We start from the raw sequence: 26796 nt of genomic DNA, 5'->3' as shown, positions 1-26796 counted from the left end.
TTTTTAGCCCTTTCCCCAGACTGTAGCTCCTGGGAACAGGCCCTCACTCCTGTCCCTTCACTATAAAGCCTGGGCCTCTTTGTACAGCTGTACAGGGGTCTTGTGAAGGCTTTTTAGCCCTTTCCTCAGACTGTAGCTCCTGGGAACAGGCCCTCACTCCTGTCCCTTCACTATAAAGCCTGGGCCTCATTATACAGCTGTACAGGGGTCTAGTGAAGGCTTTTTAGCCCTTTTCTCAGACCGTAGCTCCTAGGAACAGGCCCTCACTCCTATCCCTTCACTATAAAGCCTGGGCCTCATTATACAGCTGTACAGGGGTCTAGTGAAGGCTTTTTAGCCCTTTCCTCAGACTGTAGCTCCTGGTCACCATGTGATCTCACCATAACCCTAACAAGCTAATTAAGGTGTGAAATCTTGGTCAAAGTTATCTCAGTACACAAATCTCCCAGGGTGCCCAAAGTTTTGCATTGCGCTTTTTCCTTTTTGCAATTATGAAATTGTAATAAATGTCTCACTATATATATGTATTTATTATTATTATTTTTGCCTAAAATACAAAGGCCATGTGTCATCTTAGAGGTTCGGCCTTTTAGAGATCATTTCATCTTCATCTTACTACTGCTCTCAATAACAGTCATTTTGACCAGGGGCGCCCACACTTTTACATGCCGCTGTCAATGCTTCATCCCGCTGGTGCTCAATATTTAATAGGGTCTTACTATTAAACTTAATGAAAAGTTTGGTGAATTTCTTTGAGCTGTTATTACTAGAGATGAGCGAATATCGTCGGAGAAGTTGTTATTGGCTAATATCACTTACCGAATAGCTGCATCGGGACCCCGGATCCCTGGAGCGCTCCCGATAATCAGCGGCATGTGTCGCTCTCCATGCAGGTGCTGTGACTATCACACAGCGCGACACACGCAGCTGATTATCGGGAGCGCTCCAGCACACTGAGTCCTGCACACACTGAGGCCCCGATCATGTGACCCCTGACTCCTCCCCTCCTGTGACCTCATCACAGGTCCTGTGCACAGAGCAGTCATATATGTGACGGACACTCCTGGATCTTCTGCTTTCTGGGCCGGTTCCTCCTGTGAGTCCTATTAACCCTTTCGCTCTCTGTATTCTCCTTTCTGACAGGACAATATCTGAATTCGGATAGTGTGACAGGAATTTAAGCAATGTGGAAGGAAAAAATGACAATTTTACTTTTTTCCCTCACAAAAATGTGACTTTACCCCAAAATTGTCAGCGTAACAAATCCTTATTTCCCCACTGTAGTTTGTAGACTCCATATACAGATCCCTTAAGTGCGAAAAGAGCTGAATTCCCCACTGACGTTATTGCATGTTGGAAATTGCCCCCACTGGGAATTTATCTCCAGGTAAAGGCACAATTGTGTCTCCATGGGGGTTGTGCTCACAGCCCAACATCGTGTGGCCCTCCAAAGAAATGCCTCCCCACACCATTACTGACCACTGCCAAACCGGTCATGCTGAAGGGTGTTGCAGGCAGCAGATTGCTCTCCACGGCGTCTCCAGACTCTGTCACGTCTGTCACATGTGCTCAGTGTGAACCTGCTTCCATCTGTGAAGAGCACAGGGCGCCAGTGGCAAATTTGCCAATCCTGGTGTTCTGTGGCAAATGCCAAGCGTATGGTGTTGGGCTGTGAGCGCAACCCCCATCTGTGGAGGTCGGGACCTCAGACCATCCTCATGGAGTCAATTTCTAACCGTTTGTGCAGACACATGAACATTTGTGGCCTGCTGAAGATCATTTTGCAGGGCTCTGGCAGTGCTCCTCCTGTTCCTCCTTGCACAAAGGTGGAGGTAGTGGTCCTGCTGCTGGGTTGTTGCCCTCCTACGACCCCCTTCTCATCTCCTTGTGTACTGGCCTGTCTCCTGGTAGCACCTCCAGTCTCTGGACACTACGCTGACAGACACAGCAAACCTTCTTGCCACAGCTCGCATTGATGTGCCATCCTGGATGAGCTGCACTACCTGAGCCACTTGTGTGGGTTGTAGAGTCCGTCTCATGCTACCACGAGTGTGAAAGCACAACCAACATTCAAAAGTGACCGAAACATCAGCCAGAAAGCATTGATACTGAGATGTGGTGTGTGGTCCCCACCTGCAGAACCACTCCTTTATGGAGGGTGTCTTGATAATTGCTAATAATTTCCATCTGTTGTCTATTCCATTTGCACAACAGCATGTGAAATTGATTGTCAATCATTGTTGCTTCCTAAGTGGACAGATTGATTTCATAGAAGTTTGATTTATTTGGAGGTATATTCTGTTGTTTAAGTGTTCCCTTTATTTTTTTGAACAGTGTATATAGATAGATTTTTTTTCTTTACATTGGAGGGTCCAATTTCAGCTATTGCTGTGGGATCTGTGATTTCTATCTACTCCCCTGTGTACAGGATAATAGAGTATAATAAAGTAGTTATGGACGTGATGTAACTAACATTGTGCAGTGACTCTGCTTCCCATATAGTGACAGATAATTTTTGTTGCTGAAACTGTAATTTTTTTCCACTTTAAACCTTTTTTAAACCCCTCTGATCAGTGCGATCATACAACATACAAGCCTCTGATGGCTCCGGTGATTCCCTGTACTACTGTAGTGCCATGTATCATCACTGCCTGTCAGTGTAATACTAACGGCCCCATACACATGAGATCAGAGTCGGCTGGACGGTCATTTGGCAGATGGCGATCTCTCCCGACTCCCCCATACACACAAATATTCCAGCTTTCCTGTGGTCTGTATGAGAGAGTCGCCTCCAGACTCCTCTAGAGGAGGATTATCTACAGGAAGAGCAAACGGATTATCCTCTGAAATTCAGGATGCCAGATCCTTCTCTGCCCTGACATCATCTGTCGGGAGGCCCCCAAATACATTATATGGTCGGCCAAACCCCCCGAAATCAGTGCTTTCATGGAACTTTAGTCTAATGTGTATGGGGGTGTAAGATGGGCACCGGACGAGTCCTTGAGGGGAGATATGTGTCATCGTGGCTCTTAGGCCTCTTTCACACTTCCGTTTTTTACAATCAGTCACAATCCGCCAGGTTTTGAAAAAAAACGGATCCTCAATTTTTTTTGAGGATCCGTTTTTTTCCCCATTGACTTGCATTAATGGCGGATTGTGACGGATTGCTGTCCGTTGCATCCGTTTTTTTTAAGGATCCGCCAAAAGTTGCTGTCCGTCACCATCCTCAAAGATTTCAAAACGGAGCTTGTAACGTTTTTTTCTGTGGCGGATCCTCCCGAAATTCTTTCTGGGTGCCGGACAAAAAAAAATTCTCTCTCTCTCTCTCTCTCTCTCTATCTCTCTCTCTCTCTCTCTCCTTCCTAGCCAGCGATTCCTTTAAATTTCGTCATTTTCAGGATCCGTCTCAAAACGGATCCTGTGCCATCCGTTCACATCAGTTGACAACGGATCCGCTTGTCCGCCTTTTTGGCAGATTATAACTGATGCAAAAAACTGAAGTGTGAAAGAGGCCTTAGCTGCGGTGATGTCAGCTCGGAAGAATGCTCCAGCACATATAGTGCTGAAAGAGTTATTAGGCCATTCCAGTGATGGGTGGGAATGACTGCTCACATGTCCCATTCCCAGGGGTGTGCCAGATAAAATGGAGGCTGATTCTCTCAGTCAGTGTCTGGAACTGGAGATGTGTGAAACTTCTGTGTGAATCAGAGCTGAGATCTAACGTGATAGAAGATTCCAGTGCGGGGAAGACGGGAAACCTTCATATAGACGGCCGGTGGGGATGGAGGCAGTGACCGACTCTGGCCACATCTGTCTCTAGAGCCGTAGTAGGAGATGAAGATGTCGTCCTCATCATGAAGGAGTTATTTCTCATGTCGCGTGTAATGAATATCTCCTGCAGTATTGCTAATGCCGATTCCAGTGTCGGTAATGAGACGAGAATTAGCGTTATGGAAGATGAGTCTATGAGGAACGTGTTCAGCTGCCGACTCCGAGGAGGAAACTGCTTGTTGTCTGTGGCCTAAATATATAGGTTTTATTAGTAGATGTCAGGGAAGAAAACTAAACCCTGTAAGATAATAAATCTCATATGCTTCCCTTATTATCTCCAGTAATTGTATTATTACACAGGATTCTTATGATGTTACAACGGCTCATCTTCTTCTCATTCAGGTCTCTCGAATATCGGATCCTCTCAGTGAAGATCTTCTACAGAAGATAATTTTCCTGATTTACCCATCAAGGATGGATATGGACAGAGACAAGATGGCGGAGAGGATGTTACACCTCACCCTAGAGATCCTCTTCCGTCTCACTGGAGAGGTGAGAGATTCTGATGACGTCACATTACATCATTCTTATCTATGGGAATAACAGATGGACAGAACTGGAGAGGTGAGGACTCTGGAAATGTCTGTAGTGAGATTTATTAATGTGTCTCTCCATTACCAGGATTACACAGTGGTGAAGAAGACCTCTAGTGATCGCTGTCAGGACCCTGTGTCTGAGGGATGGGGAAGACCCCTGAACTCAATCACGGGGCCTCCACCTCACCCCTTGATCTATGAGGACATCAATGACCAGAAGATCCTAGAACTCATCTACAAGATGATTGAGCTGCTGACTGGAGAGGTGACACTGCTGGGAATGCTGGGACATTATACAGTAACACTATAAAGGGATCGGGGATGATGGTATAATTGTATGTGTCAGGTTCCTATAAGGTGTCAGGATGTCGCCGTCTATTTCTCCATGGAGGAGTGGGAGTATTTAGAAGGACACAGAGATCAGTACAACAACGTCATAATGGAGGTTCCTCAGCCCCTCACATCTCCAGGTAATAGACAGGACTAAATACACACAGCCTATAATTATCTGTATGTAGAGAATGAATTCAGTCCCTGTATGTGTTTCCTCCAGATCTATCCAGTAAGAGGACAATACCAGAGAGATGTCCCCGTCCTCTTCTTCCTCAGGACTGTAACCAAGAAGATCCCAGTGTTCCTCAGGATCATCAGGTAGATGGAGAGAAGGTGTCAGGAGATCTCCCCTATGATGTGTAGACGGCTGTGAAGGTCTTGTGCTCAGTCTTGTTTTATCGACCAGCATTATATGTTTTATACTTGTGTAATGAGAACGGTGGAGATGGCAGGATTAGAGCTGATCATAGATGGGACTTCTCCATCTGTCTGTGACTTTTACAATATTTGTTTCAGGGTGAAGATCTGACCCATATTAATACTACAGAGACATATGTGAGAGATGATGAGTGGTGTAAAGAGGAGATTCCCACATATGACTACCCAGGTGAGTAGTGACCACTGAATGCAGAGAAGTCACAGATTCCTCTCAGTCACCGGCTGTGGCTGCTTTATCGGTGGTGTAGTCCGGCCGTATTACCATGATCACCCTTTTGCCTCTAGACCACAACATTCTCCTCCACCCAAAACTGTTCAAATGACTTTGGGCATTGAAAGCCCTTTTCTATAGAACTTACAACCTGGAGGATCCACCTACCCCCTGGTATTAGTGTGAGAGTGATCCCTTAAAGAGAGATCTATATGATTGCTTGTACCTGACCCAATATAGGCCGAGTGCGTGCTTAAAGCGTCACACCGAATACAGAGTTAGATGTCTACTCCTTTCTCAGCCAAGGCTTGCACGCAACTGAAATTTATTCTCAAGACCAAGAGACAGGAGATGGGTGTCACACAATCTTCTGAGGAGCCAGTGTCAGTCTATGATAGGTCTATTTCAGCTTCGCTTCCATATATGGTATCCAGTATCTCAGCTTCTGCGTTCCAAGGATTCCTTCCAGGGTGTTGTCTAAAGACACAGACGCCATCTTGGTACACCATATCTGAACTGACTTATATAAGGTTGACCCAGCCTATTTTGACCTTAATGATCTGGCCATTTTTAGCAATTCTGACCAGTGACCCTTTATGAGGTAATAACTCAGGAACGCTTCAAAGGATCCTAGCGATTCTGAGAATTTTTTCATCACATATTGGGCTTCATGTTAGTGGTAAATTTAGGTCAATAATTTTTGCGTTCATTTGTGAAAAAATTGGAAATTTGGTGAAAATTTTGAAAAGTTTCACAATTTTCAAATTTTGAATTTTTATTCTATTAAACCTGAGAGTTATGTGATACAAAATAGTTAATAAATAACATTTTCCAAATGTTTACTTTACATCAGCACAATTTTGGGAAAAAAAAATTTTTTGTGAGGAAGTTATAAGGGTTAAAAGTTGACCAGTGATTTCTCATTTTTACAACACCATTTTTTGACCACCTCACATTTGAAGTCACTTTGAGGGATCAATATGACAGAAAACACCCAAAAGTGACACCATTCCAAAAACTGCACCCCTCAAGGTGCTCAAAACCACATTCAAGAAGATTATTAACCCTTCAGGTGCTTCACAGGAACTAAAGCAATGTGGAAGGAAAAATGGACATTTTAATTTTTCCAACAAAAATGTTCTTTTAGCCTCATTTTTTCATTTTCACATGGGCAACAGGATTAAATGGATCCTAACATTTGTTGGGCAATTTCTCCTGAGTACACCGATACCTCATATGTGGTCATAAACCACTGTTTGAGCGCACGGTAGGGCTCGGAAGGGAAGGAGCGCCATTTGACTTTTTGAAGGGAAAATTAGCTCCAATCGTTAGCGGACACCATGTCGTGTATGGAAAGTATGTAGTGTAAGTCAGGTTGGTGTGTGTGGTGTAGTGTAAGTCAGGTTGGTGTGTGTGGTGTAGTGTATGTCAGGTTGGTGTGTGTGGTGTAGTGTATGTCAGGTTGGTGTGTGTGGTGTAGTGTATGTCAGGTTGGTGTGTGTGGTGTAGTGTATGTCAGGTCGGTGTGTGGTGTAGTGTACGTCAGGTTGTGGTGTGTGGTGTAGTGTATGTCAGGTCTGTGTGTGGTGTAGTGTATGTCAGGTCTGTGTGTGGTGTTTACTACACCACACACAGCAACCTGACATACACACACACGAACCTGACGTACACTATACCACACCACATACCAATCTGACATACACTACACCACACACATCAACCTGACATACACTACACCACACACACACGAACCTGACGTACACTATACCACACCACACACCAATCTGACAAACACTGCGCCTCACACAACAACCTGACACACTTTGTCAGGTTGGTGTGTATGGTGTTGTGTATGTCAGGTTGGTGGGTGTGGTGTAGTGTATGTCAGGTCTGTGTGTGGTGATGTGTATGTCAGGTTGGTGTGTGGTGTAGTGTATGTCAGGTCGGTGTGTGTGGTGTAGTGTATGTCAGGTCTGTGTGTGGTGTAGAGTATGTCAGGTTGGTGTGTGTGTGGTGTAGTCTATGTTAGGTCGGTGTGTGTGGTGTAGTGTATGTCAGGTTGGTGTGTGGTGTAGTGTATGTCAGGTTGTGTGTGTGATGTGGTGTACGTCAGGTTGGGGTGTGTGGTGTAGTGTACGTCAGGTTGCGGTGTGTGGTGTAGTGTATGTCAGGTTGGTGTGTGTGGTGTACGTCAGGTCGGTGTGTGTGGTGTAGTGTACGTCAGGTCGGTGTGTGTGTGTGGTGTAGTGTACGTCAGGTTGGGGTGTGTGGTGTAGTGTATGTCAGGTTGGGGTGTGTGGTGTAGTGTATGTCAGGTCGGTGTGTGTGGTGTACGTCAGGTCGGTGTGTGTGGTGTAGTGTACGTCAGGTCGGTGTGTGTGTGTGTGGTGTAGTGTATGTCAGGTTGTGGTGTTGTGTATGTCAGGTTGGTGTGTGTGGTGTACGTCAGGTCGGTGTGTGTGGTGTAGTGTACGTCAGGTTGGGGTGTGTGGTGTAGTGTACGTCAGGTTGGGGTGTGTGGTGTAGTGTGTGTCAGGTTGGGGTGTGGTGTAGTGTATGTCAGGTTGGTGTGTGGTGTAGTGTATGTCAGGTCGGTGTGTGTGGTGTAGTGTATGTCAGTGTAGTGTATGTCAGGTCGGTGTGTGTGTGGTGTAGTGTACGTCAGGTTGGGTGTGTGGTGTTGTGTATGTCAGCCTGGTGTGTGTGGTGTAGTGTATGTCAGGTCGGTGTGTGGTGTAGTGTATGTCACGTTGGGGTGTGTGGTGTTGTGTATGTCAGCCTGGTGTGGGTGAGTTCTGTAGTGGAGTGTCAGGATGTGTTTAGTCCCTGGACGTGTGATGAATTCTGAAGCATTCATTCATACACAGTGCAGGTTCGTCGGGACACGTTTCACATTGGAAACGAGTTTCCCTTCTCATCCCCCTTTTATAGCACACCCGGCACCTTTATTTTTGCTCTCCCCTTAGTGGGAGCATGTTGTTCTGATACCATACGGGAAACTTGAGTTCCAGGGGGTCTGGGACATGCTCCGTCCTCCTCTCCAAAAATCATGGCCTTTATCACCTCCTCCTGGAACTGAAGGAAGGTGTTGTTGGTCTGGCCTGCACATCGTGATAGCACGGATGCGTTATACTGTGCCATTTGTACGATGTGCATAGCCAGTTTTTTATACCACACTTTCCCCTTCCGCATGGCACGATAGGGCTGGAGGACTTTATCACAAAGATCAACTCCCCCATGTGTTTGTTGTACCCCAGGACACAGTCCGGTTTGTGGACCTGGTCTGGGGTACCTCGAACGGTGGTGGCCGTGGTGCCGGGACCATGGATTGTTGTCAAGAGAAAGACGTCTCTTTTGTCTGTGACCTTGACCACAACCATGTTGCCGCTACATTGGGCTCAGCTCTCACCCTTTGGGAGAGGCTGCTCAATTAGCGACAAAGGGAGACCCCTCTGGTTTCTGCGCACGGTACCGCAAGCGACGGTAGCTCTCGCAGAGAGGGAGTGAAAGAGTGCGAAGCTTATATAGAAGTTATCAACGTACAGATGGTAACCTTTATCAAGCAGAGGGTGGACCAAATCCCACACTATTTTCCCACTCACCCCCAGAGCAGGTGGACATTCTGGGGGCTGGATCCTGGTGTCCTTCCTTTGGTATACTCTAAAGCTGAGCGTGTACCCTGAGGTACTCTCACACAGCTTGTGGAGTTTTATCCCGTACCTTGCCCTTTTGCTGGGCAGGTACTGACAGAACTGAAGCCTCCCTTTGAAGTGGATGAGGGATTCAGCCACACAAATTTCCCTTTGGGGAATGTACACTTCAGAAAACTTGTTGCTGAAGTGTTCGATGACCGGCCGAATTTTGAACAGTCTTTCAAAATTGGGGTCATCGCGGGGAAGACTGTCAGTGTTGTCCCTAAAATGGAGAAACTTATGAATCGCCTCAAAACGTCTGCGACTCATAACCATGACAAATACTGGAGTTTGATATAAAATATCAGTACTCCAGTATTGACGAATTTCTGGTTTCTTCACAATCCCCATGTAAAGGACCAGTCCCCAATATTTCATCATTTCTACAGAGTCAATGGGACTCCAAGTAGAGAATGATGAATTAGGGTTTTCAGCCAAAAATTGCTGGGCGTACAAGTTTGTTTGCTCCACCATGAGACTGACGATTGACTCCGAGAAATAGACTTTGAAAAAGTCTATTTCCCTGAAGTTGGCAGTCTCAAACTGGATTCCTGATTGGGGAACGAAATCAGGAATCCGTGGAGCAAAATTCTCAGGGATAGGGGTCCAGGAGGGGGCACTAGTGCTAGGTTGGGCCTGACTAGTGCTAGGTTTGGGGTTAGAATCATAGAATCATAGAATCGTAGAGTTGGAAGGGACCTCCTGGGCCATCTGGTCCAACCCCCTGCTCAAAGCAGGATTCGCTAAATCATCCCAGTCAGATGTCTGTCCAGCCTCTGTTTGAAGACTTCCATTGAAGGAGAACTCACCACTTCTCGTGGCAGCCTGTTCCACTCATTGATCACTCTAACTGTCAAAAAGTTTTTTCTAATATCTAATCTGTGTCTCCTCCCATTCAGTTTCATCCCATTGCTTCTAGTCTTTCCTTGTGCAAATGAGAATAAAGTTGATCCTTCTACAATGTGACAGCCCTTTAGATATTTGTAGACAGCTATTAAGTCTCCTCTCAGTCTTCTCTTTTGCAAACTAAACATTCCCAAATCCTGCAACCTTTCCTCATAAGACAGGGTTTGCAGACCGGTCACCATTCTGGTCGCTCTTTTCTGAACTTGCTCCAGTTTGTTGATGTCTTTTTTAAAATGTGGTGCCCAAAACTGGACACAATATTCCAGATGAGGTCTGACCAAAGAGGAGTAGAGGGAAATAATGACTTCACGTGATCTAGACTGTATGCTTCTGTTAATACATCCTAGAATTGCATTTGCCTTTTTTGCTGCTGCATCACACTGTTGACTCATATTCAGTCTGTGATCTATTAGTATACCCAAGTCTTTTTCACATGTGCTGTCACTTAGCCCTATTCCTCCCATTCTATATATGCTTTTTCCATTTTTATTGCCCAGATGTAGTACTTTGCATTTCTCCCTGTTAAAAACCATTCTGTTAGTTGCTGCCCACTTCTCCAGTTTATTTAAATCTTTTTGAATCCTCTCTCTCTCTTCTCTAGTATTACTCTAGGGTTACTCACATTTGGCTGTGGGTCTTCTCCCCCGGCCTCCGTCTCTTCCTCCCTGGGCTCCAGACTATTTCTCATCCTGCGACATCTTGGTGGTGGTAAGTCTGTGTCGCTGGAGGAGGAAGAGTGGGAGGAATAGAGAAAAGTGGGGTTCTCTCCCTCACTATCAGTTTCGGACGCAGTAAAGGCATATGCCTCCTCAGCTGAGTACACCCTTTGAGACTGGGATGACTGTGACGAGCGGGACATTGTGTGTGTGGTGTGTATGTGTAAAAAAAGATAAACTTATAGTGTGCGTGTGTATGTGCGAGTGTTTGAAACTTTCTACTACAGGAGGGGGCTGTCAGGCGCGGTGGGTCAGGAGGTAGCAGCAGCAGGGTGGTGATCACCGGTGGCGATCACCGGGGCAGGGGGGCGATCACAGGGCCAGGGGGACGGAATCAGGCAGCAGAAGGGAGATCTGCGGCGGCAGCAGCAGGGTGTGATCACCGGGGCAGAGGGGCAATCACAGGGCTGGGGGGTGGAATCAGGCAGCAGAGGGGAGCGGAGGACAGCACAGAGGAGAGATCAGCAGCAGCAGGGGTTGATTACTGGGGCTGGGGGTGATCACAGGGCTGAGGGGTGATCACAGGGGCAGGGGGGCGATTACTGTTGCAGGGGGGTGATCACAGGGCCGGAGGGAGTGGAATTGGGCAGCAGAGGGGAGTGGAGGACAGCACAGAGGGGAGATCAGTGGCGACAGCAGCAGGGGGGTAATTACTGGGGCAGGGGGGTGATTACTGGGCAGGGGGGGTGCGATCACCTGGGCAGGAAGGGGCAATCACCTGGGCAGAGGGGGTGATCACAGGGGTAGGGAGTGTAATGAGGCAACAGAGGGGAGCGGAGCACAGTACCAGAGGGAAGATCGGCGGCAGTAGCAGCAGGCACGGTGATCGGCGACAGCAGCAGCAGGCAGAGACCTGTCAGGTGTCAGGGCAGCAGGCAGCACCTCGCTCTTCACCTACCATGGACGGGATGAGGCTGAAGAGCGAGGGCAGTCATACCTGACACCTGCCCCACATCTAATTGGAGGGATAGCATCACGTGGACGCTAGCTCCAATCAGATCTGGGGGATGACACAGAGGTCACCTAGCTCCAGCCAATGGCTGATGCTATTGCAGCATCAGCCATTGCTGATTTGTAATATTTCTCCAAGTTTCATTGGTGAAATATTACAATCGCTCTGTTTGGCTGTTTCACTTTCAAAAGCCAATTAGAGCGATCGTAACCACGAGGGGGGCAAAGCTACCCCCTGGGGTTAACTACAGGTCCTGGTGCTCTGATTACACATTCATCTGTATTGGCCTATGACAGGTCGCTGACCCCTCACTGACCTGCCCCCATTATTACATAATGCATATAATAGCATTGATATTATTGGTGATAATGCCTATAATATTGTGGCTATTGTGAGGCTTAGAAAAAAAATTACATCCAGCAAAATGTCACCGGTGATGGCGGCGCCTGCGCAGTAGCATCTATATCAACTGTATCAACTTTCCATCAGCACAATTTTGAAAACAAAATTTTTTTTGTTAGGAAGTTATAAGGGTTAAAAGTTAAACAGCGATTTCTCATTTTTACAAACAAATTTACAAAACCATTTTTTAGGGACCACCTCACATTTGAAGTGAGTTTGGGGGATCAATATGACAGAAAATACCCAAAAGTGACACCATTCTAAAAACTGCACCCCTCAAGGTTCTCAAAACCACATTCAAGAAGTTTGTTAACCCTTCAGGTGCTTCACAGGAATGAATCGAATGTGGAAGGAAAAAATTAACCTTTACTTCTCTTTCACAAAAATTTTCCTTTAGACCTAATTTTTTTACTTTCACAAGGGTATCGAGAAGGTGGACTATAAATTTTGTTTTGCAATTTCTCATGAGCGTGCCGATACCCCATATATGGGGAAATCTACTGTTTGGGTGCACTGCGGGGCTCGGAAGTGAAGGCGCGCCATTTGACTTTTTGAATGTAAAATATGCTGGAATAGTTAGCGGTTGCCATGTCGCGTTTGGAGAGCCCCTGATGTGCCTAAACAGTGGAAACCCCCAACAAGGGACCCCATTTTGGAAACTAGACCCCTTAGGGAACTTATCCCGATGTGTATTGAGCACCTTGAACCCACAGGTGCTTCACAGAAGTTTATAGCGTAGAGCCGTGGAAATAAAAAAAAATAACATTTTTCACAAATCTCTTTAGCTCCATATTTTGCATTTTCATAAGGGTAACAGGAGAAATTGCTCCATACAGTTTGTTGTGCAATTTCTCCTGAGCACGCCGATACCCCATATGTGGGAGAATACTACTGTTTGGGCGCATGGCACCACTTGGAAGGGAAGGAGCGCCATATTGGAGAGCAGATTTTGCTGGAATTGTTTGTGGGTGACATGTCACATTGTCAGAGCCCCTGAGGTGCCAGAACAGCATAAGCCCCAAAAGTGACTGCATTTTACCAAATACTTCCCTGAATGAATTCTTCTAGTGGTGCAGTGAGCATACTGACACCACAGCTGTTCCATAGAAAATTATACCATTGGGCAGTTAAGAGAAAAATTACTGTATTTTTCGGACTATAAAGCGCACCCCAAATTTTCAAAAGGAAAATAGTGGAAAAAATGTGCCAAATGGAGGTCCGTCTTAAAGTCCGAATTTAGCTTACCGGGGGAAATCAGCACAGGTGCAAGAGTGGTCACAGATGTTTGGTGGTCCAAGGTGGTGCGGTGGCTTCCGGAAAATCCCATCCCAGGCTGTTGCGGTAGCGATGCTCTGTGCTGGGGCGGCAGGTCTCTGTGCTGGAGTGGCGGCAGCGCTCTGTGCTGAGGTGGTGGCAGCTCCCTGCCCTGGGGAGGTGGCAGCGCTATGTGCCGGGGCGGCCGCTGTGCTCTCTGCTGGGGTGACGGCAGCGCTCTGTGCTGGGGCGGTGGCGCTCTGTGTTGCGTAAGGGGCTCCGCCGCCATTTTGTCAAAGCCGTAGGCCCCTGCAGCTCCATTACTGGGATGCGGTGGCCTCCGGGAAAATAGCAGCTGGGGGCGGCGCATGCTCACATTCAGATCTCGGCAACGAGATCTCTGGATGAGATCTGAATCTGAGCATGCGCCGCCCCCAGCTGCTATTTTTCCGGAGACCACCGCATCGCAGCAATGGAACTGTGGGGGTTCCCTGGGCTTTGACAAAATTCCAGAGGAGCCCTCCACACAGCACAGAGCACCGCTGCCCCAGCATTTGTAAGTATATATTCATCTGTGGATATAGTGACCATTTTCACTACATGGATGATTTCCAGAAACTCGCAGTGGAAGTTTCAGAGCAAAAATTGCAAAAATGTCATTGTAGTGTCCAATATATTGTGCCCAGCTTGTGTCTCTGGAGACCTCCCCCCACCTACCCCCGGAAATTGTTAAGTCAGCTCTACTCAAATGTGTCTGTCACTAAATAATCCAAATGCTTGAATGTCAAAACAGTTCAAAAACGTGGTTCTGTGTGGAAGATTGTAAAGCCGTCATGGAGGCATAAGGCTGGCAGTGATGGGCATTGTGGGTAATAATAGCGGATATCATGCCTCATTCCTCTCTTGGAACATACACGACATCTTCTCTGGCGGTTCTTTCTTGGTTCAGTTACTGGGATGAGTGCAATAAAATGTCGCTCAGTGAGTCTTCTGACATCTTCAGATTCTAAAGGATTCGCGGGGACAAAATTTTCAAAAACAAGATTTTCAGTGACCTTTTCCTGATAATTGAGGAAAGTATCTGCATTTCCGTATAACACAAAAGAATTATATGTGGCCACCTGAAACAAATACATGACTAACTTTTTATACCAGAGATATGATTTTCTTGATACCTGGTATGGCTGTAGAACCTGATCTGCAAGGTCCACACCCCCATATATTTGTTGTAGTCAACGACAGACACAGGTTTTGGAGTAGTGGATCCCTGTTGGTCTGCAGTGGCCCTTGTGGCATCTGTGTGGATCAAGCTCAGGATGAAAATATCTTTTTATCCTTATACTTAAGGGCAAGCAGCTCTCCATTGTGTAAAGCCACTGACTGTCCCTTTCGGAACTTTTTGCTGACCAATGATTGTGGAAACCCCTGACGGTTTTTGTGAATGGTCCCACAAGCCCCTATGTTATGTTCAACCAGACTTTTAAATAGGGGTATGCTGGTGTAGTAGTTGGCAACATACAGATTGTAGCCTTTTTGTAAAAATGGAGTTATCAGCTCCCAAACGATTTTTCCTGTTGTCCCCAGATAAGTAGGGCATCCTGGTGGGTTTAGTTGGCTATCTTTCCCCTCATAAATGTGAAAAGCTGATGTGTATCCGGTTGAACTCTCACACATTTTATAGAGCTTTATTCCGAACCTTGCCCTCTTAGAAGCAATAAATTGCTTGAGGTGCAGTTTTCCTTTGAATTTTACAAGGGACTCATCAATGGAAATGTTTTCTGTTGGGGTGTAGAGCTTTAAGAACCTTTCTGTCAAGTCTTTGATGATGGGTCTGATTTTGAATAGTCTGTCATGTTCTGGGACATTTCTGGGCAGGCATTGACTATTGTCGTTAAAATGCCAAAATCTCATGAACATTTCATAACTGGTCCTAGGAAGAACGGCAGAAAACATAGGGGTGGCTTGAACAGGGTGATTGGACCAATAGGACCGAATGCTCGTTTTTTTTTTTTAACAAGCCTCATAGCAAATGTAAGTCCTAAAAATGTTTTCCATTTTAGGACATTACTTGATTCCATAAATTTGACCTAGCATAATAGGATCGTTGATTCTGACTGATGAATTGGGACGCATATTATTATTATTTATTTATATAGCACCATTGATTCCATGGTGCTGTACATGAGAAGGGGTTACATACAAATTACAGATATCACTTACAGTAAACAAACTAAGAATGACAGACTGATACAGAGGGGAGAGAACCCTGCCCTTTCAAGCTTACATACTACAGGATGGTGGGGAAGGAGACAGTAGGTTGGTGGGTTGCAGCAGTTCAGTTGTTGGTTGAGGCGATATCTCCGGTAGTGGTGAGGAGGTAGCGGGGTCATTGCAGGCTATAAGCTTTCTTGAAGAGGTGGGTTTTCAGGTTCCGTCTGAAGGATCCGAATGTGGTTGATAGTCGGACATGTTGGGGCAAAGAATTCCAGAGGATGGGGGCTATTCGGGAGAAGTCTTGGAGGCGGTTGGGTGAGGAGCGACATAAATATATAAATTTGTAGGCTAATATGCTCTAGCAAGCTATCTGTCACAAACAAATTAAAAAAAATTGGTCCAAAATTTTCCACCTCCACATTTATACCAGGAATGGTATTAAAATTAAGGATGAATGGAGTGGCCGAATCTGAAGCCTCCCATCTGGGAAATGCTACAGCAAGAGACAAAGCCCCTTGGACATTGGTGTGCGCCAATTCACGAGCACTAGGGACAGCGCTAGTACTGGGCATTGTTCCCTGAGTTGGAGACATTTCTCCAGAAGCGCTATTTGTCCTTCTTGTTGTACTGGTCCTTGTGTGTGAGGATGGACCAGAATCACTGCTCATTTCTGAGCTATCACTGTCGCTGCTTCTAAAGCCCTCGAAATCCACATCGCCATCTGACACTGCACTTTCTTCACTGTCAGAACATAAAAGTGCATAAGCCTCCTCTGCACTATAAAACTGACGGGTCATTTTATTTATTTATTTATTTATTTTTTTCCCGGAAATAGAAAACTGACTTGACTGAACTCTGACATGACTGACGTGACCAAATTATTGGGGAGACAATTGAGAAAAGCCTAATTCTTTAGCCTAACCCTGACTTTAGCCTAACTGTAACCCAAACTTTAGCCCAACAGTAGCCCTAACAGTAACCCTTACTTTAGCCTAACACTAATCCTAACTATAACATTAACTGTAGCCTGGCTTATCTGGTTTTCTATTGACAGATGATGGACCTGAGTGAAGACTTGTTTTTTGTGAGATGAGAATTGGTATTATTTTCACCTAAATAACATTGGTTTCTTTTTATTCAATGTTTGGGAGGCAGAATGAACAAACAGTTGAACACCACACACTACTGGTTCATCCAACAAGGTTTTCTATTAGACTGTGAACTGTCATTGTCTTGGTAAATAGTTAAAGTTTTTTACATAGCTTGCCATTTTTATGGACAGTTTAAGTTGAAATATTCAAAAATATGAAACTCAAGAATATTTTATAAAAAAAAAATGTTTTTTATCTTAGCAGATGACTGTACCAGGAGATCAGAGGGACAGCTGACATCTTCAATTTTTAAATCTGATGATCTTGAGATCCTACAAGATACAACTGAAGTGATTGCTGTTACTCCAGATATATCATCATCTATTTACAGCAAAGATCTGTCTGATCCTATGAAACAGGTCCCACCTTCCGATTTATTACTTACTACTAAGGAAAATCAAAGTCACAAAAGAGGCATGAAAAAACAAACTGGTCCTAAAGCAAAGAAGTCATTTTCATGTTCAGAATGTGGGAAATGTTTTAACAAGAAATCTCATTTTGTTACACACCAGAGAACTCACACAGGGGAGAAGCCTTTTTCCTGTTCAGAATGTGGGAAAAGTTTTATAAATACATCAAATCTTATTACACATCAGAGAACTCACACAGGGGAGAAGCCTTTTTCATGTTCAGAATGTGGGAAATGTTTTAGCTGGAAAAAACTATTGGTTAATCACCATAGAATTCACACAGGGGAGAAGCCTTTTTCCTGTTCAGAATGTGGGAAATGGTTTACAGATACATCAAATCTTATTGCACATCAAAGAACTCACACAGGGAAGAAGCCTTTTTCATGTTCAGAATGTGGTAAATGTTTTAACCGGAAATTAGATTTGGTTAATCACTATAGAACTCACACAGGGGAGAAGCCTTTTTCCTATTCAGAATGTGGGAAATGTTTTAACCAGAAAGGGAATCTTGATGAACACCAAAGAACCCACACTGGAGAGAAGCTTTTTTCATGTTCAGAATGTGGGAAATGTTTTACTCAGAATTCAAGTCTTGTTACACATGAGAATATTCACACAGCAGAGAAGCCATATTCATGTTCAGAATGTGGGAAATGTTTTAAATGGAAATCACAATTGGTTAATCACCATAGAACTCACACAGGGAAGAAGCCTTTTTCCTGTTCAGAATGTGGGAAATGTTTTAACTGGAAATCACAATTGGTTAATCACCATAGAACTCACACAGGGGAGAAGCCTTTTTCCTGTTCAGAATGTGGGAAATGTTTTAACTGGAAATCACAATTGATTAATCACCATAGAACTCACACAGGGAAGAAGCCTTTTTCCTGTTCAGAATGTGGGAAATGTTTTAACTGGAAATCACAATTGGTTAATCACCATAGAACTCACACAGGGGAGAAGCCTTTTTCCTGTTCAGAATGTGGAAAATGTTTTAACCGGAAATCACAATTGGTTAATCACCATAGAACTCACACAGGGGAGAAGCCTTTTTCCTGTTCAGAATGTGGAAAATGTTTTAAATGGAAATCACAATTGGTTAATCACCATAGAACTCACACAGGGAAGAAGCCTTTTTCCTGTTCAGAATGTGGGAAATGTTTTAACTGGAAATCACAATTGGTTAATCACCATAGAACTCACACAGAGGAGAAGCCTTTTTCATGTTCATAATGTGGGAAATGTTTTAACAATAAATCAGATTGTGTTAAGCACCAGAGAACTCACACAGCAGAAAAGCCATATTCATGTTCAGAATGTGGGAAATGTTTTAGCAATAAATCAAATTGTGTTAAGCACCAGAGAACTCACACAGGGGAGAAGCCTTTTTCCTGTTAATGTGGGAAATATTTTAACCAGAAAGCGCTTCTTGATCACCATCAGAGCAGTCACACAGAGGAGAAACCTTTTTCATTTTCTTAATGTGGGAAATGTTTTACTTGGAAATCAACTGTTAATAAACATCAGAGACGTCACATAGGGGAGAAGACTTTTTTATGTTCATAGTGTTGGAATAGTTTTAATCAAAATTGAATCTTCTTAAAGGGATTGTCTCTTGTCATTCCTCATGTTTTCTGACAAAAGGATTAAACTAAACCTTATTAATTACAAATATAAAACTGTACCCATAATTCACCCCCTGAAGGTTAATCAATAGGTGACTAATAGAAAAAACATGTACCCCACATCTCAGTATATAGGGTGAGGTGATGTATTGACACTCATTCTCCAAGCCTCTAATTTCTATGGATTTCATCGTCCTCACTAAAGGCTTCATCAGGAGACTATTTAATATTGACCTATTTTTTTTTTTTAAATTCGTTTATTGAACTATAAACAAGTGTACTGCATACATACTGGTATATAATTTTAAACATAATATAAATGCACATATATTTCACACTGCATTAAAATGTACAGCAAATTGTAAATACCAGTTGCATACAAATAAAGCAAAACATAATATACATTAAATCACAGTGGCCTTGTGTTATTATTCCAGTGATGAGATCTACCTGACTACTAAATCATACCTACATCTACGAGAACAAAAAAAAAAAAAACTATTCCGCAGCCTACTTCCACACACTTAGTTGTTTATTATGTGACATCTACACTCTGCAAAGTAAGGTGAGAGGAATTCCACCTCTCCCATATCTTGTCGAATTTACCTGGGCACCCTCTATTCTGATATAACGTGCGCTCATATGGAATAATCGAGTTTACCAGGCTAATCCAGGACCCGAGAGAGGGAGATGAACTCTCCATCCACCGCAATGCCAATACCTTTCGTGCCATAAACAGTGTCTCTCTTAGGAATATCCCAACATATTGACCCCATGTCTCCTCATCCCATACTCCAAGTAGACAGACCAGTGGCTCAAGGGGAACAGAAATTTGTACCAGAGACGTCAGTAGTGATGTCACTTCCCTCCAATATTGTGCAACAACCAGACAACACCAAATCATATGAACAAAGTGCATCTATTGAATATGCAAAACAGAAGCCGCGGAGACACCATCACATGTTTCTCAACGCAAGCAATGACCAGCCAGGTCTTTCCCCGGGAAAGAACAACCACGGGAAGGGCAGTCTCCAATGAAGGAAACCACCTGTGGATGGATACCATGTTTTGGCATAGGTGCTTTCCTTCATTGGAGACTGCCCTTCCCGTGGTTGTTCCTTCCCGGGGAAAGACCTGGCTGGTCATTGCTTGCGTTGAGAAACATGTGATGGTGTCTCCACGGCTTCTGTTTTGCATGTTTTGCATATTTCCCATAAGGGATGGGGGCAGTGCTTTAGAATCACTGCATTGAGAAATACGTGATGGTGTCTCCGCAGTGTTGGATGTTGCTCTCCATGAGTTCATTCATCCTCATTTTCACTGCATCTATTGAATGACATCTCAAACATTCCGATGATTGGTATCGGCCCATCTTAAAGAGCCAAGTTGGAGTCAAATATGATTGATTTATAATATATAACTATCATCCTGTTGTTAACAGACGGAGATACCTTGATCGATGACTCTAGAATTTCTTCCCACTCCTCTCCCTGTGTATCTGGGATGAGCCTTTCCCACTTCTTCTTAACGGAGTCTATGGTGGATTCTGTCCCTATTGACAACAGATATGTATATAGAGAAGAGATGAGACCCTGGGGGCCCTGTGATTTAAGGATCCCTATCAAGGGTAGAGATGAAATAGCATTATCTGTACCTATACATCTCATATGTGATTGAAACGCTGATCTTAGCTGTAAATAACGAAAGAACTGAGACCTTGTGACACTGCGATTAATTTGTAATTGTTCAAAAGAGATCAAAGTTCCACGGTCATACAGATCGCCTATCGTAGAGACATTATATTGAGCCCAAAACTCGGCAGATGGATGTTCAAGTAACGCCGGAAGGTAACCATTATTCCATAGGGGCATCTCAGCTACAATATCCTCAAATCCAACCACCCTCTTGATCTGTTTCCATATTGATCGTGCCAGACGAAGCAGGGGAAGCAGTCGTGAGACATTTGTTTTCCTCATTTCCAAAAATCCCAACGGGCAACTAGTTTGTGCGGCATGAAGTAAATGCTTTTCAGAATTAGGTAGGTGACCGCTGGGCATCCACGTGCTTATGGCTTTGGCCTGCCTAGACAAATAATACAGGAAGAAATCGGGTAACGCTGTCCCCCCTCCCTTCTTGGGCCTCTGCAAAGTGGCTAGCTTAAGTTTGGGCCTAGTTTTCCCCCATATAAAAGATGTGATTTGGGAATTCAAATTAGTGAAAAAGGATCTGGGCACCACTACAGCACTATGTTGAAGAAAGTAGCTAAGTTTGGGGAGTAATATCATTTTAATTAAATTAATACGTCCGGCCACAGACAGTGGAAGATTAGCCCAAATTTGACTTTAACCATCTCCTGTAGCAGATATATATTAAGGTGCAAATCAAGTTTACTGTCTTTAGAAATATGGACACCCAGGTATTTAAAACTGGTTACAATGGGTAGCAAGGAGAGAGTCTCAAGTCGTGGTATCGGAGCATGGGAAGAAGGCATCAGAGCAGATTTCCCCCAATTTTTTATATAGGCCAGAAAATTTACCAAATTTATTGATAATAGTGATCACTCTTGTCAGGGTTTCCTCCGCTTTGTCCATAAATATCACCATGTCATCAGCATATAGGCCTATGGTGTCCGTCCGACCTGCTATTTCTATACCAGCAACATTAGGGGAAGATCTTATACGAATTGCCAGTGCCTCCATAGCAAGAGCAAAAAGGGCCGGGGAAAGGGGACACCCCTGACGAGTTCCCCTATGCAGTGAAAATGGCTCAGATATGGAATTATTTACAATGACCCGGGCCTTAGTCTTCATGTAAAAAATACTGACCCATTTTTGAAATCTATCACCGAATCCATACCTCTGCAAACATGCACGGAGAAAAGGCCATTCAAAAGAGTCAAAGGCCTTGGCCGCTACCATCGATGCCAATGCACATTCATTGTCCTGCACCAGGGAGCTATATTGGACCACTGACTGGACTCGTCTAATATTGATGGAGGTGTTCTTACCAGGCATAAAGCCAGTTTGGTCAGAGTGTACAAGATCTAATATGACTGACTTCAACCTCTTGGCCAAAATTTTTGTAAAAATCTTATAATCCACATTTACCAATGATATTTCAATATTTTAGGCACATCAGGGGCTCTCCAAATGCACATGACACCCGCAGACCATTGAATCAAAGTCTGCATTCCAAAACGTCACTACTTCCCTTCCGAGCCCTGACGTGTTCCCATACAGTAGTTTTCTCCCACATATGAGGTATCAGCGTACTCAGGACAAATTTGACAACAAGTTTTGGGGTCCAATTTCCCCTGTTACGCTTGGGAAAATAAAAAAATTGGTGACTAAAAGATCATGTTTGTGGAAAAAATACGATTTTTTTATTTTCACGCCCGGGCGTTATAAACTTCCGTGAAGCACTGGGGGTTTCAAAGTGCTCACCATACATCTAGATAAATTCCTTGGTGGGTCTAGTTTCCAAAATGGGGTCATTTATGGGGGGTTTTCACTGTTTTGGTACATCAGGGGCTTTCCAAACGCGGCATGGTGTCCGATCTCAATTCCAGCCAAAAACTTCAAATGGTGCTGCTTCCCTTCCGAGCTCTGCCATGCGCCCAAATAGTGGTTTACCCCCACATGTGGGGTATCAGCGTACTCAGGACAAATTGCACAATAACTTATAGGGTCCTGTTACCCTTGGGAAAATTAAAATTGAGGGTGAAAAGATCATTTTTGTGGGAAAAAAATATGATTTTTTAATTGTATGGCTGTACGTTATAAACTTCTGTGAAGCCCTTGGGGGTTCAAAGTTCTCACCACACATCTAGATAAGTTCCTTGTGGGCTCTAGTTTCCAAAATGGTGTCATTTGTGGGGGGTTTCCACTGTTTTCGTACATCAGAGGTTTTCCAATCGTGACATGGTGTCCGATCTTAATTCCAGCCAAAAAAGTCAAAAGGCGATGCTTCCCTTCTGAGCTCTGCCATGCGCCCAAATAGTCGTTTACACCCACATATGGGGTATCAGCGTACTCAGGACAAATTGCACAATAACTTTTAGGGTCCTGTTACCCTTGGGAAAATAAAAATTGGGGGTGAAGAGATAATTTTTGTGGAAAAAATATGATTTTTTAATTGTACCGCTGTACGTTATAAACTTCTGTGAAGCCCTTGTGGGTTCAAAGTTCTCACCACATATCTAGATAAGTTCCTTGGGGGTCTAGTTTCCAAAGTGGGGTCACTTGTTGGGGGTTTCCACTGTTTAGGTACATCAGGGGCTGTCCAAATGTGGCATGGTGACCGATCTGAATTCCAGCCAATTTTGCATTGAAAAAGTCAAACGGCGCTCCTTCCATTCTGAGCTCTGCCATGCGCCGAAACAGTGGTTCCCCCCCACATATCAGGTATCAGCGTACTCAGGACAAATTGCACAATAACTTTTCCAGTCCAATTTCTCCTGTTACCCTTGGTAAAATAAAAAAAATTGAACCTGAAGTATTTTTTTTTGTGAAAAAAAGTTAAATGTTCATTTTTTTTTAAATATTCAAAAAAATTCCTGTGACGCACCTGAAACTTCTTGAATGTGGTTTTGAGCACCTTGAGGGGTGCAGTTTTTAGAATGGTGTCACTTTTGGGTATTTTCTATCATATAGACCACTCAAAGTGGCTTCAAATGTGATGTGGTCCGTAAAAATAAAATGGTGTTGCAAAAATGAGAAATCGCTTGTCAACTTTTAACCCTTATAACTTCCTAACAAAATTGTGCTGATGTAAAGTAAACATGTGGGCAATGTTATTTATTAAGTTTTTTTGTGTGCCGTATCTCTGTGATTTAAGGGCATAAAAATTCAAAGTTGGAAAATTACGAAATTTTAAAAATTTTCGCCAAATTTCCATTTTTTTCACAAATAAACGCAAGTTATTTGAATGAAATTTTACCACTAACATGAAGTACAATATGTCACGAGAAAACAGTGTCAGAATCATCAGGATCCATGGAAGCGTTCCAGAGTTATTACCTCATAAAGGGACAGTGGTCAGAATTGTAAAAATTGGCCCGGGAGTTAACGTGCAAACCACCCTTGGTAGTGAAGGGGTTAAAGAACAATGAGGGTGAAATCATAGAGAGCGATGTGGGAAAAGCAAATGTTTGAAATACTTTTTTCTCAACAGTGTTCACACAGGAAAAGGATTTGCCAGGGGAAATGCAGAGTGATAATGTAAACTCCCCATTAAGTATTACCTGCCTAACCCAGGAAGAAGTGCAGAACCGCCTTAGTAAGATTAAAATGGACAAATCACCAGGCCCTGATGGCATTCACCCTCGGGTATTAAGGGAGTTAAGTAATGTGATAGACAGGCCTCTATTCCTTATATTTAAAGACTCTATAGAAACAGGGTCTGTTCCTTTTGATTGGCGGCAAGCAAATGTGGTACCAATATTCAAAAAGGGGTGTAAAAGGGAACCTGGAAACTATAGGCCGGTAAGCTTAACATCTGTTGTGGGTAAAATTTTTGACGGGTTTCTAAGGGATACCGTTATGGAATATCTCAATGTTAATAAATGTTTAACTCCATATCAACATGGATTTATGAAGGATCGCTCCTGTCAGACTAACCTGATCAGCTTCTATGAGGATGTAAGCTCTCAAATGGACCCAGGAGAATCATTGGATGTCATTTATCTCGACTTCTCTAAAGCATGTGACACTGTCCCACATAAAAGATTGGTAAGTAAGATGAGAAAGCTTGGGCTAGGGGAAAATGTGTGTAGATGGGTAGGGAGCTGGCTTAGTGATAGAAAACAAAGAGTGGTTATTAATGGGGCATACTCAGATTGGGCCAGGGTTACTAGTGGGGGACCACAGGGTTCTGTATTGGGCCCCCTACTATGTAATATATTTATTAATGATCTAGTGGATGGCTTACACAGTAACATATCAGTATTTGCAGATGATACAAAACTATGTAAGGTAGATAACACAAAGGAGGACAGTTTGCAACTACAGACAGATTTGAGTAAATTGGAGAATTGGGCTGAAAAATGGCAAATGAGGTTTAACACAGATAAGTGTAAGGTTATGCACATGGGAAGGAGAAAAAGATGCTACAATTACTTACTAAATGGGAAACTGCTGGGGAAATCAGACATGGAAAAAGACTTAGGCATCTTAGTCAATAAGAAGCTAAATTGGAGTGCCCAGTGTCAGGCAGCTGCCACCAAAGCAAATAGGGTCATGGGATGCATTAGAAGAGGTCTGGGGACACGAGATGAAAACATAATTCTCCCTCTGTACAAATCACTCGTCAGACCACACTTGGAGTATTGTGTGCAATTTTGGACGCCGGTGCTCAAGAAAGACATTACTGAACTTGAAAGGGTTCAAAGGCGGGCTACTAGAATGATAAATGGAGTTGGTTCACTACAATACCCAGAAAGGTTATCAAAATTAGGTCTATTTACTCTAGAAAAGAGAAGACTTAGGGGAGACCTAATATATATGTACAAGTATATCAGATGGCAATGCAGAGATCTCTCCAATGAACTGTTTGTACCAAGGACTGTGACAAGAACAAGGGGGCATTCTCTTCGTTTGGAGGAAAGACAATTTCTGCACCAGCATAGAAGAGGGTTCTTCACGGTAAGAGCAGTGAGGCTCTGGAATTCTCTTCCTGAGGAAGTGGTGATGGCCAACTCACTGAATGAATTTAAGAAAGGAATGGATGCTTTTCTTGTGAATAACAGTATAGAAGGTTATGAATAACAGAATATTATAGGTAGATGGTTGACCCAGCTTAGGAGTCGGGAAGGAATTTTTTTCCCTACTGAGAAAATTGGCTTCTACTCTGTGGGTTTTTTGCCTTCCCCAGGATCAACAATGCAGAACAGCTGCACTAAAAATAGGCTGAACTAGATGGACATAAGGTATTCCTTCAGCCTTCAAAACTATGTTACTATGTAACTATATGCCAGCTCACCCCTGTATAGGCCATGCACAACCTTCATATGCCAGCTCTCCCCTGTATGTGCCACACACAACATCCATATGCCAGCTCACCCCTGTATATGCCACGCACAACCTCCATATGCTACTTCCCCCCTGACACATACCATCAACCACCTCTCATATTTTTGCCTCTGTGCAAAAAGCAGTATTCCTGGCCCTTCACCTCTGCAGATCTGATAGTTACCAATGAATGATGTCGCCACCCCACTCCTGTCATCGCTGCAGCACCCCTGGTATACAGCAGGTCTTCATCTTCAGCAGCTCATCGGGTCTACAGCAGACAGCAATTCGTCAGGTCTACAGCAGGCAGCAGCTCATCGGGTCTACAGCAGGCAGCAGCTCATTGGGTCTACAGTAGGCAGCAGCTCATCGGGTCTCCAGCAGGCAGCAGCTCATCGGGTCTACAGCAGGCAGCAGCTCATCGGGTCTACAGCAGGCAGCAGCTCATCGGGTCTACAGCAGGCAGCAGCTCGTCGGGTCTACAGCAGGCAGCAGCTCATCGGGTCTACAGCAGTCAGCAGCTCATTGGGTCTACAGCAGGCAGCAGCTCATCGGGTCTACAGTAGGCAGCAGCTCATTGGGTCTACAGTAGGCAGCAGCTCGTCGGGTCTACAGTAGGCAGCAGCTCATCGGGTCTACAGCAGGCAGCAGCTCATCGGGTCTACAGCAGGCAGCAGCTCATCGGGTCTACAGCAGGCAGCAGCTCATCGGGTCTACAGCAGGCAGCAGCTCATCGGGTCTACAGCAGGCAGCAGCTCGTCGGGTCTACAGCAGGCAGCAGCTCATCGGGTCTACAGCAGGCAGCAGCTCGTCGGGTCTCCAGGAGCATGTCCGGTATCCTGTCCTGATCTCCTGCAGCTCCTCTTGTATGCACAGTGTAACCATCCGAGACCTGTTATGCCGGAAGTGAACAGTACAGCATCCGACATAATAGGGCTAGCGATAGTGTAAATGGAGCTCAGCGAATAGCCCTGGCCTCTAATAAAATGGCGCCTGGCCACAACTACAGCTGTAAATTGAGCAGCCCACAGAGGCGTACCTGGTTCACAGCTCATGTGGCTGCAATGTTAGAGATATGGTCGGCGTCCGATCGCTGTCTCCTATGCCCATGGACTTCC

At 44.4% G+C, this 26796-nt stretch overlaps 1 pseudogene; it reads left to right on the top strand.

Moving 5' to 3' along the window:
- Positions 1-4245: 4245 nt before the first annotated feature.
- The window catches only part of LOC141075589 (uncharacterized), an 82736-nt pseudogene continuing 60185 nt past the window's right edge, over positions 4246-26796 (top strand).

The sequence above is a fragment of the Dendrobates tinctorius genome, unplaced genomic scaffold (genome assembly GCF_039654945.1).
Source record: "Dendrobates tinctorius isolate UK_male_01 unplaced genomic scaffold, ASM3965494v1 ptg000366l, whole genome shotgun sequence".
Classification (NCBI taxonomy): domain Eukaryota; kingdom Metazoa; phylum Chordata; class Amphibia; order Anura; family Dendrobatidae; genus Dendrobates; species Dendrobates tinctorius.
This window is presented reverse-complemented; position numbering and strand designations above follow the sequence as displayed.